Here is a 15,726-nt window from a genome sequence, read left to right on the forward strand (position 1 = left end):
ACGCACCCATACGGCGTCACCCACTCACTTCTGGTCTCACCCACCGTGAGCAGGCAGAGCCCAGCGGCATCGTTGGCTGCTTCGGGTGAGAGCCGCCTCTTCCGTATGTACCAGAGTCTCTGCTATCTCTACTCTGTCATCCGCTGGCGGCTGAGAGCCACATATGTCATCCTGAGCCCGTGACTGCTGTTGCTGTGGACGCAGTGGGGTGGCAGCAGGGGAGCAGGGCGGTGATACGTGTCACTGGTGCTGCAGGAGGGCTTTGGCCATTTCCTAAACTGCTGACATCTCAATTCTCAGCATAGGTGCCAGCTTGCCCTCCCAACTGGGTCATAAAAAGAAAAGGCATATATCTGGAAGCCTACTTCCGTTCCTTAACTAATCCTCCACTACTCCACGTGATGTTAAAATCTTAAGATGTAGGGGCCCCTGGGTGGCTCAGTAGGTTAAGCGACCGACTTCAACTCAGGTCATGATCTCATGGTTCGTGAGTTCGAGCCCCGCATTGGGCTCTGCTCTGACAGTGCAGAGCCTGCTTGGGACGCTCAATCTCTCTCTGTCTCTCTCTCCATCTCGAAATAAATAAAACTTACAAAACAAAAAGATTTTAAAATCTTCAGAAGTAGAATATGGGTGTTGGCAGTAAGCCATCACCTCTTAGAGCAAGTGAGGAATAAAAAGAAAAACAAATAAACAGACAAAAAAAAAAAAAAAACCCAGAATGATGTCTTCCTCTTAGGCAGTTAACAGTGTAGGCCGGACAATAACTTTCAGGCTGATAACCCCAACACAGGACTGGAACCTAAAATAAACCAGACAATGGGCCCCAAAGAAACCAAACAGGCAGCAAGACTCCCCCCACACCCCCACCCCGTCCATACTTACCAGTCAAGTCATGGGACCCTCTGCAAATACACTCTCACTCTGGTCACTCTCACTAGACCTCAAGACTAAAGGCCACCCCCAATCCCCCCTGCTCTTTCATATCTCAAAGCCTCCATCTAGAAGGACCCTCTCCTCCTTCACCTGGTTCATGCCTACCTAACCTTCATGCTACCCCCTCTGCGAAGCCTCTCCTAACCCACCCAACAATCATAATAGACTGTTGCCCACTCTTACCCTCTCCTGTATTGAGCATTAGCTATTTGATAGGACTCGTCACATTTTGTTGTAGTTATTGCTCGTAAAATTCAGGCTTGTAGGGGGTGCCTGGGTGGCTCAGTCGGTGAAGCGTCTAACTCTTGATTTCGGCTCAGGTCACGATCTCACGGGTTTGTGAGTTTGAGCCCCGCGCTGGGCTCTGTGCTGACAGCACAGAACCTGCTTGGGATCCTCTCTCCTTCTCCCTCTGCCCCTCTCCCACTTGTGCGCGTGCGCTCTCTCAAAGTAAGTAAGTAAAATTTAAAAAATCAGATTTTGAGAATACTTCAAATTGTTCTCAAACAGGAATGATATTGTACAAACCCCAAACCCACCTTATAGTAAGTAGCTTCTCAGCAAATGTTTACTGAATGGACCCGTGAGTGACCAGATAAAATACCTTTATAATTACAAACTTCAGGTGACTCTTGAACAACGCAGGGTTTAGGGGCACTGACCCCCCCCTCAAAGTTGAAAATCTGAGTATAATTTTTGATTCCCCAAAATCTTAACTACTAATACCCTACTGTTGACCAGAAGCCTTATGGGCAACATAGTCGATGTATCGATGTTTTGTATGTTATATGTGTTACATACTGTATTCTTACAATAAAGCAAGCTGAAGGAAAGAAAATGTTATTAAGAAAGGAGGAAGAGAAAATACATTGACAGTGCAACACTGTATATTTACTTAAAAAAAATCTGCGTGTAAGTGGATTCAAACCTGTGTTGTTCCAGAGTCCACTGTATTTCTTTATGTGATCTCCCAGCACCCGTCATATAGGAAAGAACAAATGTCATCATCCCCATTTTGTAGATGAGGGCAAGGCCACAAGGTTCACTCTTGTCTAGTCGCTCAACTAATGCTTATTGTATGCAAGCTTCGGTCTAGAGCTGAGCTTCTCAAACTTTTTTTTTTATGATTATTTTTTTAACATTTACTCATTTTTGAGACACAGAGAAAGACAGAGAATGAGCATGGGAGGGGCAGAGAAAGGGGGAGACACAGATTCCGGAGCAGACTCCAGGCTCTGGGCTGTCAGCACAGAGCCCGACGTGGGGTTCGAACCCATGAACCACGAGATCATGACCTGAGCTGAAGTGGGGCATTTAACCCACTGAGCCATCCAGGCGCCCCTGAGCTTATCAAACTTTAATGTGCACTCGAATTTCCTGGGGAGTTTGGTAAAAAATGCAGATTTGGATTCAGCCTGGCTGGGGTGAAGCCTAAAATTCTGCATTTCTAGCAGGCTCCCAGGTCACGGCCATGCCCTTAGTGCCGGAGACTCACTTGAGTCTCGCCTACCTGACAGGGTGGCTGAGAGAAAAAAAAAAAAAAAAAAAAAAATCCAGTTAGCTTGAGTACGTAGCCGGAACCAGTCTGCTTTAAAATGTTAGGAAGGAGAAAGGATAGAAAGCATCATGCCCATTTTTTAGAGAGGGAAACCGAGGGTCAGAGAGCCTGCATGACGCCTCCAAGCCCTCATCCCACCCTCGGATGCCAGCTCAGTGCGGCCTGGACTGGGGCCCACTGCGCTGCATGCTGGGAAGCGTCAGAGATGAAGGTGCCAGGTCCCACCCTCAGGAAGACGACAGGGGAGATGCACGTGTACGGGGAACTATAACACAAAGTCGACCGAGACAAGAGCCAGAAGTCCAGGGGCGGGTGAACACGTGCCAGCCACATCTTACCCCCAAAACGTGCCACATCTTTGTTTTCTGCCCACAGCCCAATTAGACTGCAGATGGGGGTCTTCTTCCATCGACCCAATCCCTTTAAAAGAGAGAGAGAGAGAGAGAGAGAGAGAAACAACAAAAAAAACAGTGGCTTTAGGATTTTTCTTTTAAGCCCTGAACCTCTTCAGTGGAAAGTGCTGCCCTTCCGACCTGTTGATGTAATTGCCATAATTGAAGATTCCAGGCCCCCATGTGGGTGGACAGGGCCCCATTCATCCATCGGGTCAGCGAAGTGTAAACCTGCTGAGTCCTTCAGATGCCCCGGCCCTCAGCCTCCCCCTCCCACCCCCCTTCAGCCCTGCAGGCTGGGCTCCCCGCGACGCCAGGCAGCCAGGCCCAGGCTGGTCCCTCTCTCGCTCTGGGAACGGTGCCTAATTAAGGGGTCTGTTCTCATCTCCATGGGGCCCGACTTAAGGCCTCCTGACAGTAATGAGAGCCACACGTGTGGGGGTGGGGGACAGAAAGGCCAGCCCCCCTGCTGTCTTAGCACCCTATTAAACAGCAAGTCACACGCACGCACGCACGTACATTGCAATTCTGCAGTAAATCACCATCATATCTTTACAGCCGCTCCAATTCTGAAAGAGGAAGGAACCAAAGGGAAGAAAAAACTTGCCCAAGGGCACACAGTGACGCTGGACTCAGGTGTCCTGTTGCACCTCGAAGCACAGACTTCCCCTTAGAGGGTGGGGCTCTCCACTGCAGCCCCCGGGGAGCAGATCTGAGGGAGGAGGGGCGGGAGACAGACTCCCAACCCGATATTCTGGAGAAGCCAGTTTCAGAGGGCTGGCCACCTCAGAGCAGAAAGGAGCAGTTCGCTGGGGCTGGGGCTGTTGGGGCTCCGAAACAACCTTTGATCAGACGACAAAGGCAACCTCAGAGTGGGACATTCACTGCCGCAGGTGGATCCATGCCTAATCCTGGTCCTTGTGGTGTGAAAAGGAGCCAGCCTTGGTAGTCCCCTCTGGCGTTCTTTGTGTCCCTGTCTAACCTCCCCCCCTTCCCCTCCCCCACACCCTCCCTCCCCGCCTCCTCTCCCACCTGAGACAGGGAGCACCTGAACAAGCTTCTCTGCCACCGCTTCCTCCGGTCTCCCCAACAGAGGGACTTTGCACAGCACCCAGAGCATAGTTGGTTCTCAGTAAACATTCATTAGCTATAATAAAAGTCAAGTCGATGTCTGCTCCAACTCTAAATCATGTTAGCGCATGGTTTTAATCACAGCTTTGCTTAGAGATGGGGTCCTGAGGTGACATACAACAGAAATGCCGAAAATCACATGCGCCAAACATCAGAGATACTGGCTCATTAATAAAGACAGTGAATGAAAGGGACAGAATAGTTCCGTTGTGTCTAATTCCAACTCCAGGGCCCAGTGGTGAATCCCAAGAAGGAAGTCAACAACATCCTGGGTACTAACAATAAATCGGGAGACCCAAGGTTCTTCCAGAAGCCACCTCACAGCCTCTCTACTCCCATATTCCTCCTTTCTACCTCCCAAGCCCCTGTGCACACCAGTTATAGACTGGTGGATCCTACCACTTGTATCGTATGACACTCCTGCTCAAAAGCCTTCAGTGGCTCCCTATTTCCTCTGCATGAAATCTTCACTGGACCTCCTCAGTCTGGCTCAGCCTTAATTCAACACCATAATTTTCCATTGCTCTCTAGAGTACTTCTTCCCTTTTAGTTGGATTGGTCCCCTCACGCAGCCCAGAGTGTGGGGGACAGAGGGTGGGGTGAAGACGAAACTTAGAGCCAGAAGACACGTATGTCCCAGATCTACCATTGGAACTCTCTAAGCCTAGTTTCCCATGGGCAAAATGGGGATGATAATATCCACTCACGGGCTTGGTGGGAGGATTAAGGGGTATAATTGATGTTAAAGTACTTTACAAACTGTAAAGGGCTAAAGGAATGGCAATTGTTCATATCTAGTCATGATTATTCGTGCCTTCAACACCGCCTGTGATCTCACAACTCTTACACCCAAACCCAACTCGAGCCCTGCCACCTGTAGAGAAATCTTGATAACTTGAGTTGCTGCTGACCCTAGCTTTTAAGCCCTTGCCCACAAAGTGTCTTTTTTTTTTTTTAACATTTTTTAATGTTTATTTATTTTAGAGGGAGAGAGAATGAGCAGGGGGAGAGCAGAGAGAGGGAGACACAGGATCCAAAGCCCACGTCAGGCTCTGAGCTGGCTTGAACCCGCGAACCGTGAGATCATGACCTGAGCTGAAGTCAGACGCCCAACCGATTGAGCCACCCAGGCTCCCCAAAGTGTCTTGATTTGATCACGATTTCTTACACACGTTAGCCTTAGAACTCCAAGCTGGTGGTTATTTACTTGTATGTAATATAATACAGAAATTTAGGTTGCTTACAGTTAAAAAACAAACACACTTACAATAGCAAAGCTCAAGAAACAAATGGAGGGAAAATTCAGAAAGATCCCTGGGGGAAGAAAGGGACAATTATGTTAGACATCCAGGTTAGCTGGCTACTGCAGTTAAGCACCCCAGGGGTAAACCTTGTTTTCTCTCCTCCTCCTTTCTATGGAGGAGGGACTTGTACACTGCAGCCCACACAAAGGGAGGGTTGGAGCGGAACCTTCCCGTCTCTCTTCCCCTGGGGAAGAGAGTAACTAATGAGATTGGTGAGGACCACCAGGAGGTAGCCACAGAATCGGGGGCACAGTGATGCAGTCCCTGCCTTTTGCTCCTTGGTCTCATCGCAGCAGAACAGGCTCCTGTTCTCTGCCCCCTCCCAGATTTTCTGTCGTTGGCCACCCGCACAGGGATTCACCCCTCACTGCCCACCACCACCACTGCCACCAAGCAGGCCGGTCGCCCTTCTCCTGTTGATACCACTCTCCCGGCTTTCTAGCGACAAGCCCACCATCTTTCCTTATAGCAGCTTAACTACGCGGACTCGGGGTCTGCTTGGCAGAATATGCAAGCCCCAAAGTCTGGTGCAGGGAAGAGGGAGGGGGTCCCACTCACTCCCCGATATAGGGGTTAAAAGAGAACCTGCAGTTTGAAAGCTTACCTCCTCATCAGTTACGCTGATACTTGATGTGCATTTGGCTAGTGGTCCCGGAGCCCGCTCTCCAGCTCCCCGAAAGAGGGGAAGAGATGGCTTTGGAGGGCTTTACTTCCCGCAAGCACAGATGTGAACTCTGAGCTCTTGAGAGCTAAGGTATCATCATTTGATTAAAAAAAAGAAAAATGGAAACAAGGCTGAAGTGAAAAGAGTTAATATATCCTGATACAAGGGACCTTGCGTAGCCCAGTGGTTGGAGTTCTCAATGATGGTTTAGCAGGTGATGCAAAAAGCACCTTTTTTGTTTTGTAATGACACATAAGAAAAGCTAAAGTCACGTCTGACTTAGAGTTCAAAGTGAAGGAATGAAACTAACGTAATTCAAACCTATTTCTTTGTGTTGACTCTATCAGATACAAGGATGGGGTTGAATTCATTCTCAATCACGTTTTGGGCAAGAGACAAATAGCACATAATTTAGAATTAAACTCACTTATTCCCACATACTATGGAAATGAAAACTGGCATGACCCTTCGATAAACAATTTGGCAATAAGTATTGAGAGTCTTAATAATGTTCTTCTCCCTATAACTAGCAAGTCTACTTTGGGGAATTTATCTTCAGGAAAATAAGTGTTTAAAAAGTTATATGCTCAGGGATGCCTGGGTGGCTCAGTCAGTTAAGCATCTGGCTCTTGATTTTGGCTCAGGTCGGGATCGCGCGGTTCGTGAGTTCAAGCCCCATGTCTGGCACTGTGCTGACAGTGCAGAGCCTGCTTAGGATTCTCTCTCCCTCACTTTCTGCCCCTCCCCTGCTTGTTCTCTGTCTCTCAAAATAAATAAGAATAGGGGTGCCTGGGTGGCTCAGTTGGTTGAGTGTCCGACTTTGGCTCAGGTCACCATCTCTCAGGGACAGTCAGGGGAACTCTCTCCACACTCCCCTATAATCCACCGTTGACTCGGTTCTCTTGCCATACAGATCAGGGATGCCATGAGGCCAGGGGCTGCATTGTTCTCTTTCACCCAAAGCTCCTACAACTCACGCAGTGCCATGGAAGGGACTCCACAGATTTCTGTTGAAGAATTAAGTGGATGGACAGGGAACCCAGCGTTCAGCTGAGATCCCCACCAGCAGTGATTACTCACTGAGACAAATGGCACATTACGCGTAGTGGTGTTCAGCCTGCCCCTTCACTGCCCTTTCTCCTGGTTTTTATGGAGAGCTAAGGAGAGCCGTCGTGAACCGGTGGGGCTCTCTCTCCTGGGCTAAAGATTACCCGGACACTTAAGCGAGAGCCCTAACAGGTGCTCCACAAAAGGAGCCCCAGAAGGGAGTGTCAGTCCTCCTCAAGCAGGCAGCCCAGCAACAGGCAACAGAAACTGTTCACCCCAGCGGTCCCCTCGGAATGGTCGTGTGCCTTCCGATCTCCTTATACAAACAGTGTCCTCAGGAAAGACAGGGAGAGAAATCGAAAAAAGGCAGATGTTCAAACATTTTGAGACAAAATCGGTTATGGTACACTGAGACTCTCTCCTTGCATGTTGCAAAAAGACGTCACAGGCTGTCCTTTGGTCAACGCTAGGTCTCAGTTATGAATGAATTTACAAGTACATGGAGCTCTGGGCTTCTCTCCCAACGCCAGACTTACTGGCTTGTACATACCCCGGCTCCAGATCTCACAGGAGCCATCCTGTTTGATGTACTAGTCCGATACATCCTAGAGCAGACATTCTCCAACTTAGTACCTAAAAATCGACGTGCAGATTCCGGGGACCCATTGCAGAGACTCTGGCTCCATAGGTCTGGGGCGAGAGTCTGGAATCTGCATGTTAGCAAACTCCTCCAGATAATTCTGATGTCCAGCCCCCCTTCTGCAGGCCACTGGCTGATCTCTCTTCTTCTCCAGAACTTTCTCAGCCCCCTGGACAGACATCTCCTCAGGCACAAGTCACACACCGGCATCACTGAACTATGCATGACACTGTCTTTATTTCCCCAACACATCACACCATGCATGGCCTATAACTGACACTCGTCTGTCGAATCAATGAATGAATAAGTGGATGCATGAGTGAACAAACTCATGAATGGAACATCGCCGCAGAATAATTGCCTCCCCTTCAGTTTCCCCCAGTTCTTCCACCTCTTGGAGATCATCCCTGGTTCTCCTCCTCTTTGTGGTCATCTCTCAGAGACATTGCCTGGGAAGCCAGGGGCAGTGTTGAAAAGTGGTTCCACAGAGACAACCTAAGGGAGGTCCCCTGGTCATCCACTGAAACGCAGCAAAAACTGTTTTCCACACCAAAGATGCGAGGAGCAAAGATACCCATAGTGTTGCTGCTATGGTACCTATGCTGGAAAAATGGCACCAGAACCTTCCCTTTCCTGCAGGAAAGCCCGGGCCAGCCAAGTCAGATGTGGGGAAGGGGTGGGGGGTGGGAGGTGGTGGGGCGGGCTTCTCCACACCTACTAGGGCTGGAAACCCAGGTTGGGAGGTTAATGGTGAATTTTGAATTAAAATACAAAACGCTGTGCATTCCTTCTATTCACATCTTTGGTTCTTAAGGCTGGAAAAAAAAGACACCACCCCCCCCCTCGCCCATGCAAGACTGCCCTAGGCTTAATCAGAACCTTAAGCTGCCAACATTCACCTGAGCACAGTGACAATAATCAGGTTAGGTGTGACGTAGGTTAGGTGTGATATAGGTTAGTGTGATGTAGGTGGGGCTTGGGATGAGGGTGTCCCTGACAGATGCCAGCCCACACCAGGGGATCCGCTGGGGCTGTGAGGTCATTTGGCCCCACAGGTGGGCAGCTCTGTTTTCTTAGCCCTGACATTCAATGCCCTGCCAGTTAAAAGTGAGGGGGGGGGGGTCCTGTAGATTCCTGAATCTCCTCAGGAGGCACCCGAGGAGAAGCCAGAACTGGCAACCTGCGCCCAGGAAGATGGTCAACGAAACAAAATTCAAGGAAAACATGCAGAGGCAAGTGGTATCATTTCTGCGGAGGAGTGAACAAGTGACTCCCCATCCAGACAGCCCTGCCTGGAGAGGAAAGTGAAACTCATCCCCAGACCAAACTAGTGTTCAAGTTCTCACGTCGAGCCGAAGCAGCCATTTCTCAGCAAATGTGCCTTCGAAAAGATGACGGCTGGGGGTGGAGCTTTTCGGTTTGTTTGGAGGGAAGCCATTTGCTTTTTTGATCTGTTTATTTGACAGCCCCGTATACGCACACATATGACCCAATATGCAAAGCCTTTAGAGCTTTAAATACACGAAGTATTTTGATAAGAGACTGTAATTAATTCTTCAAAACAGTAAATGCAAGCCACACCTATTTTCCTGTGAACACTTCATAGAGGGCAAAGGAAAAAGAGGCCATAGATTTTCCTTTTAAGCATGATATGGGGGGGGGGGGGTAGGGTGATGTTATTCATTTTCTGGGGCTGCCATAACAAAGGACCACAAACTGGTCGCTTAAGACAACAGACATTTATTGTCTGGAGGCAGAAAGTCTGAACTCCAGGAGCCAGCAGAGTCCTGCTCTCTCTGAAACCTATAGGGGAGAACCCTGGCTTGCCTCTCCCAGCTTCCGGAGCTCGCTTGGCACTCCTTAGCATTCCTGGCTTCTACGCGCATCATTTCCATCTCTGCCTCCATTGTCACGTGGCTGTCTTCTCCCTGCACATCTGTGTGTCTTCTCCTCTTCTTACAAGGCCACCAGTCACACTGGATGAAGGGCCCTCCCCACCCCATCCAGCACGAGCTCCTTTTGGCTAATGACACCTGCAACAACCCTTCACAAACCTCTAACAACCCCTATTTCCAAATAAAGTCACATTCTGAAGTAGCGGGGGTTAGGACTTCAACATCTTTTTTAAGGGGACACAGTGTGACCCATAACACGGGCTGTCCCCCGAGAGCTGTCACCAGCTCAGCGCCTCCAAGGAGCACACAGAGCTCACAGCGGCCGCATAGCTCCGGTCAGTCCTGGGAAGGCCCTCACTGCGGGGACATCTGTGATTCCTCCCGAGGAGGGGGACGAGCCATTCGTCCATCAGTCCTTTTAGCAAATAGTTACAAGACACCTACTAAGTGTCCTACACATGCTGGCTACGGTTGAGAGACATACGACAAGGCCCCCCATTCCCGGGAAAGAATATTAGAAGTAAGGCACAGTGTAGTATTGTGATATTTTATTCAACTATCTCCAGCCCACTCCACTGCAGTGTAAGCAGTTTGAGGGCCGGGTACCCTGTCCCAGGCAACCTTTGCAACAGGCCCCACACGCTCATAATTATTTGTGGAATTGGCTTGCGAGGAGCCTTCGGAAAGAGGGAAACAAGGATACAAGTAGTTGACACATAACGTGCTACAAGGTAGAAGAGACAGAGTCCAAAAGTTAGGGAGGCATACGGGAAGAATCATAAGATTCTAGTGCTGGACAGGGTTTTCGAACGCCTCCAAGTTGGTGGTTTCCAAGCTGAAACACAAAAAGCGACGGAACGCTTTCTTTGAACAAAATCGTGTGAGGACGCGAAACGAATGAACAAGCGAAAGCCAAGTCGTTCTGGTAGAAGGATCAGAGGGCTTGCCAAAGCCCCTCCAGCTCGGCATCCCCCGCCCACGTTCAGACTCTTTACTCCGTGGGGAGGAGACTCCTCCGAAGGCATTGGTTGAAAACCATTAGACTGCTGATGGGGAAAATGAAGCCCGAGAGGCAGCGATGGCTGCCATCTTGAGGGACATACACCATGAGTCTACAAGAGGCAGGACTAGAACCCGGATTCTTCTCCGACTCCGAGGACAAAGCTTTCTGTACTGTCTCGTGTTCTTAGCGTAGAGTAGACCACAAGATGAACTTTCACGCTCTGATCTCTGTTCTCATCCAGACAGACCCTCCTTCCCGACAGCCTCCCCCTGTCCCCACACTGCATTTTTTTGGCAGGGACAAAACCAGAGCCAGCTTCTGGGCATGTGCTCTGACTCTCTTCCCCCGGAGGCAGGGGAAGGGGCTCAAAGTACTTGGGACTCTCCTCACTCCCAACACGGTCCTTCTCTCCCTCCTTGCAGGAGAAAAAAATCAAGGTTCACAAGACACAAATGGGGAGAAATTTCTTCACAAGTTTGCTCTGAACTCAGCTTCTTCTGTTCCACATAATTGACAGAGACAGGGAATTGGAAAGCTGTGTAGACTTCCACAAGGGTATTTCCCACCCAGTTTGGGACCACTTAGAAATCCACACCTGAAGAACAACCCTAGGAGAACCTTCCCATGAAGTAGATTCTCCTCATGAGGTGTCCCGTCCACGTCTGAAGCCAGCTTGGCCTCCATCGACTCACGTGACTCCAGAGACTCACCACAACCCTCAAGGAGGTGGCCTCCAGAGTCACCTTTCTGCCAGTCAAAGGAAGGACAGTAGTTGACTCTCCAGAGACGGTGCCTCTAGAACTGAGTGCTAACGAACCTCGATGTGTGAACTCAAGACTGCTAAGTCCAAGTCTTGACTCTCCCACTTCCTACCAAGTGACTTGCGACCAACCTCTTGATTACTTTTGAACCTGTTTGACCTCTGGGAACTGGGGGTTTACTCCACATTTGCTCAACAAACCCTGAATGAGCACCTGCCAGGGGCCAGGTGTGGTATAGACCTGTGGTAAACTTTGCCCCCACCCCCTACTTCTTCACAGGCTGTGGGGAGGAACACACCGGTAGGAATTGAACGTGGCCGGTCAGTGGTGGTAATACGAACATGTTGCCTCTACTTTAAGACTCCCGTGAAGTGGGAGGCATGTATTATTTCCTCTGCACGTCCTTTCCTCTTCCACACCTCATTCTCTCATTTTCCGCCCCTAAAATGTGATGGGATCCCGGGTTTTCCCGTGATTGATTTTCCACCACACCACCCATTTTGAAGGCTGAGTTGGCACCCGAAAAACGACAATTCATGCCCATCAGCATTCTTCAATTTTCCTCAAAAAGCAGTGAAGGTACTTTCCCTTACTCGCGGCATATCTGCCGCAGAGCCAGGCACATAGTAGATGCTCAGTCAACACGCTGAACCGATGTATGAATGGGAAATCTGGCCTCCCAAGATGGGACTTGGTAAAATTAGAAGTAAGAGGAAAAAGTTCTTCGTAATGTCTGTTTTACCCGATAGTCGCCCAAAGGACCAGGATCCTAACACCCTCCTGGCTCCCATGAGTGACCCGAGGTGGCCCTCTCTTCCCTTTTCTGGCATGAAAACCCTGCAGGCGAGTAGATGCTGTGTGTTACCCAGCAGCCGGGTCCAACGCCAGCCTTCTGACATCTCCCCGTTACACCAGTTACACAAAAGGGTGTGGGCGATGCGGGTGTCCCCCACCACCCTCACGCCAACAGCCCGGGCCAAAGGCAATATGTTCACTCAGCCTTCCTCCCCCTGCCTTTTTTCTGTTAAGCTTCTTCTAGTGATAAAAGCTGAAGAAAATTGGAATTGGCAGCTCTGTGGTCTTCACTCAATAGGAAAAGTACTAGAGATCATGTGAACTACACTTTTCAAAACTGAAAAAAAAAATCTAATCTTGCCTCAATAAAAATGACATCATGTCACTATAATCGGCGGGGGGGCTGGGGGGCTGGGGGGGGGGGAGACTTGAAGGTTGCTGGCAGAGGCCCAGCAGAGTTCAGGGGTTCTGTTGGCTGCGCTGAATTCCCACGGGAAAGGTAGCTGAGAACACTGCTTCTCAGGTGAGCCTCTGAGGCACAGGAGGAGGGAGGATGATCGATAAAGCCCCCCGAAACCTCACTGTCATCACTCACGTTGCTGTAAGCACCGCTCCCACCCGCCTTTCTTCCTAATGTAGCTTTGGGCCCTGCTCCTCCCCTCGGGCTGGCTGACTTTTCTGGAGAGACAACAGCCAACCTGGGAAATCCCAGTGACAACAAATGTCCCTGGGAGGGCACAGACCCAGAGCCCCACATGATAGGGCTGAATGCCCCAATGCCACTTGAGTGTGGAGTCTTTGCAAACTCCACTTTGGGGGGTCTGAACCAAAGACAAGAAGAAAAATGGCAGGGGAGCTGACCCTGCCGCACGGGAGCTGCTTCAACCCTCGGAAGTGCGTTGCTGGGGGCTGGGTTTCACCATGCCTCAGTTTACCTTCCATCGGTCATTACTTTTGGCTACCAGCCACGGACTGTTCATTAGCAATGCCCGGATTGGTATGTAAGGGATGAGTAAGAGTGGCTGCCCCTGGGGGCACCGGGGTGGCTCAGTCAGTTAAGTGCCCGACTTCAGCTCAGGTCATGATCTCATGGTTCATGAGTTCGAGCCCTGCGTCGGGCTCTGTGCTGACAGCTCAGAGCCTGGAGCCTGCTTTGGATTCTGTGTCTTCCCTTCCCCTCTCGTGCTCTCTCTCTCTCTCTCTCAAACATAAATAAACATTAAAAAAAAAAAAAGAGTGACTGCCCCTGGGACAGGGCTTGGGGTGTGGGGGTCACAGATGGAAGGGTTACTTTTCACGCTCTACCGTTTTGTACTGCTAGAAGTTTTTAACCATATGCATTTAAAAAAAATTTTTTTTCAACGTTTATTTATTTTTTGGGACAGAGAGAGACAGAGCATGAACGGGGGAGGGGCAGAGAGAGAGGGAGACACAGAATCGGAAGCAGGCTCCAGGCTCTGAGCCATCAGCCCAGAGCCTGACGCGGGGCTCGAACTCACGGACCACGAGATCGTGACCTGGCTGAAGTCGGACGCTTAACTGACTGCGCCACCCAGGCACCCCCCATATGCATTTTTTAAAACATTTATTCATTTTTGAGAGACAGAGAGAAACAGAGCACGAGTAGGGGACGGGCAGAGAGAGAGGGAGATACAGAATCCGAAGCAGGTTCCAGGCTCTGAGCTGTCAGCACAGAGCCCGACGCGGGGCTCGAACTCACGAATCAGGAGATCATGACCTGAGCCACAGTCGGACACTTAACCATCTGAGCCACCCAGGTGCCCCACCATATGCATTTTTTAAAGTTAAGCCAATCCGGGCGCTTGGGTGGTTCAGTCGGTTAAGCGTCCAACTTCGGCTCAGGTCATGATCTCACCGTCTGTGAGTTGGAGCCCCGCGTCAGGCTCTGGGCTGATGGCTCAGAGCCTGGAGTCTGCTTCCAATTCTGTGTCTCCCTCTCTCTCTGCCCCTCCCCCATTCATGCTCTGTCTCTCTCTGTCTCAAAAAAAAATAAACATTAAAACATTTTTTTAAATAAAAAAAAATAATAAAGTTAAGTCAATCAATAGATAAAGAGAAACTCCTTAGCAGCAAATGAACCCTCAGGGATGTCTACCTCTCCCTGCACCCTTCACCTGACTTGCCAAACTATTTTTTACAGCACCCCATCTTGGGGACAGAGTGGCCCGGTCTGAAGAAACTTGGAATTTCAATTGTACTTGAAGGGTTAGGTAGAGGGAGAGGCAGAAACATTTTTTTTTTTTTAATTTGAGAGAGAGAAGGAGAGAAAGAGAGAGAGAGAGGAGGGGAGGGGCAGAGGGAGAGAAAGAGAGAGTCCCAAGCCGGCTCCGTGCTCATCTCGGACCCTGGGATCATGACCTGAGCCAAAAATCACGAGTCCGATGCTCAACCGACTGAGCCACCCAGGTGCCCCATACATTATTTTTATACTAAAAGAAATATGAATATGTGTGGAGTATAACGCAACAGGTACTTACATGATTAATGGGAGACGGAATAGTTTCGTTCGTAAGGTACACCATATACCACCCAAACCAGCTACAGACTGATGAAGCCCTTGGTGCCAGTGCTTGTGTTTAAGGGGCGCCAAGGCCCGGGTGCACTTATGGCGTCTGTCTCCAGGGGCTGCACGTGGGAAGCAGGTCTGGCTAGTGTCCCGGATGAAGGGGGGGGGGGTGTTCAGAGGGCAGGGGCGGGGGTTCACAGGGCAGGGCGGGGGGTGGCAGAGCTGAATCCGTGGAAGGATTGATTGGCAAGGATCTTGACTGGCAGATGGCGCTGAGAGGGTGGTGGTGGACTGGCCCTGGGGCAGAGAGAGCTGTGGGGCAGGGAGACGGAAGGGGGACCCGGATGACAGAAGGCTCCTATGAGAGGCCGCAGAGCCTAGACTCAGGGTGCCAGACCGTACTTCTCAAACTTGTACCTGAAGCCCCACTTCAAGGCCCAGGGGGTTAGGGGGGAAGGCGGGGGGTGGGAGAGGATACCCACCCCGGGGGGTTCTGGAGGTCGCCTGACGCTGTTGGGCACAAGGGAGCCTCTTCTTTGCAGTGGTAGTTCTACCTTCAAACTATATCCAAAATGCAGCCGCCTGCTGGATAGAAGTCAGAGTTTCCTACCCGTGGTCCCCTTGCCTCCACCCTTGCCTACCACAGGGCAGCCAAAGCGATCCTTCAGTTACACGAAGCACATTCTGTGACCCCTCTGCTCAAAACCTCGCAATGGCTCCTGTCTCCCTCGGAGCGACAGCCAGGCCATTGGAACGGCCTCAAGTCCTCAGCATCGGGCCTGCCAATCTCTGCTTCCTCTCCCCTCTCTCCCCTTTGCATTTTGCTCACTTTGCACCAGCAAACCAGAGCACATTGGCTAGGTGTGGTCCTGCCCCAGAGCCTTTGCACTTGCTGTTTCTTCTCTTTAGAAAGCTTCCCCCAGAGAGTCACAAGCTGGCTCCCTCCCCTGCTTCAAGTCCCCCCTCTAAGGCCTTCCCTTAGAGGAAGACCGTGCAATTTCAACCTGCTGCTCCCAGTACTTCCCCGCCCCCCTTCCCTACTTGATTTTTCACCTATTAATATACTTGTCACC

The sequence above is a fragment of the Prionailurus viverrinus genome, chromosome C2 (assembly GCF_022837055.1).
Source record: "Prionailurus viverrinus isolate Anna chromosome C2, UM_Priviv_1.0, whole genome shotgun sequence".
Lineage (NCBI taxonomy): Eukaryota > Metazoa > Chordata > Mammalia > Carnivora > Felidae > Prionailurus > Prionailurus viverrinus.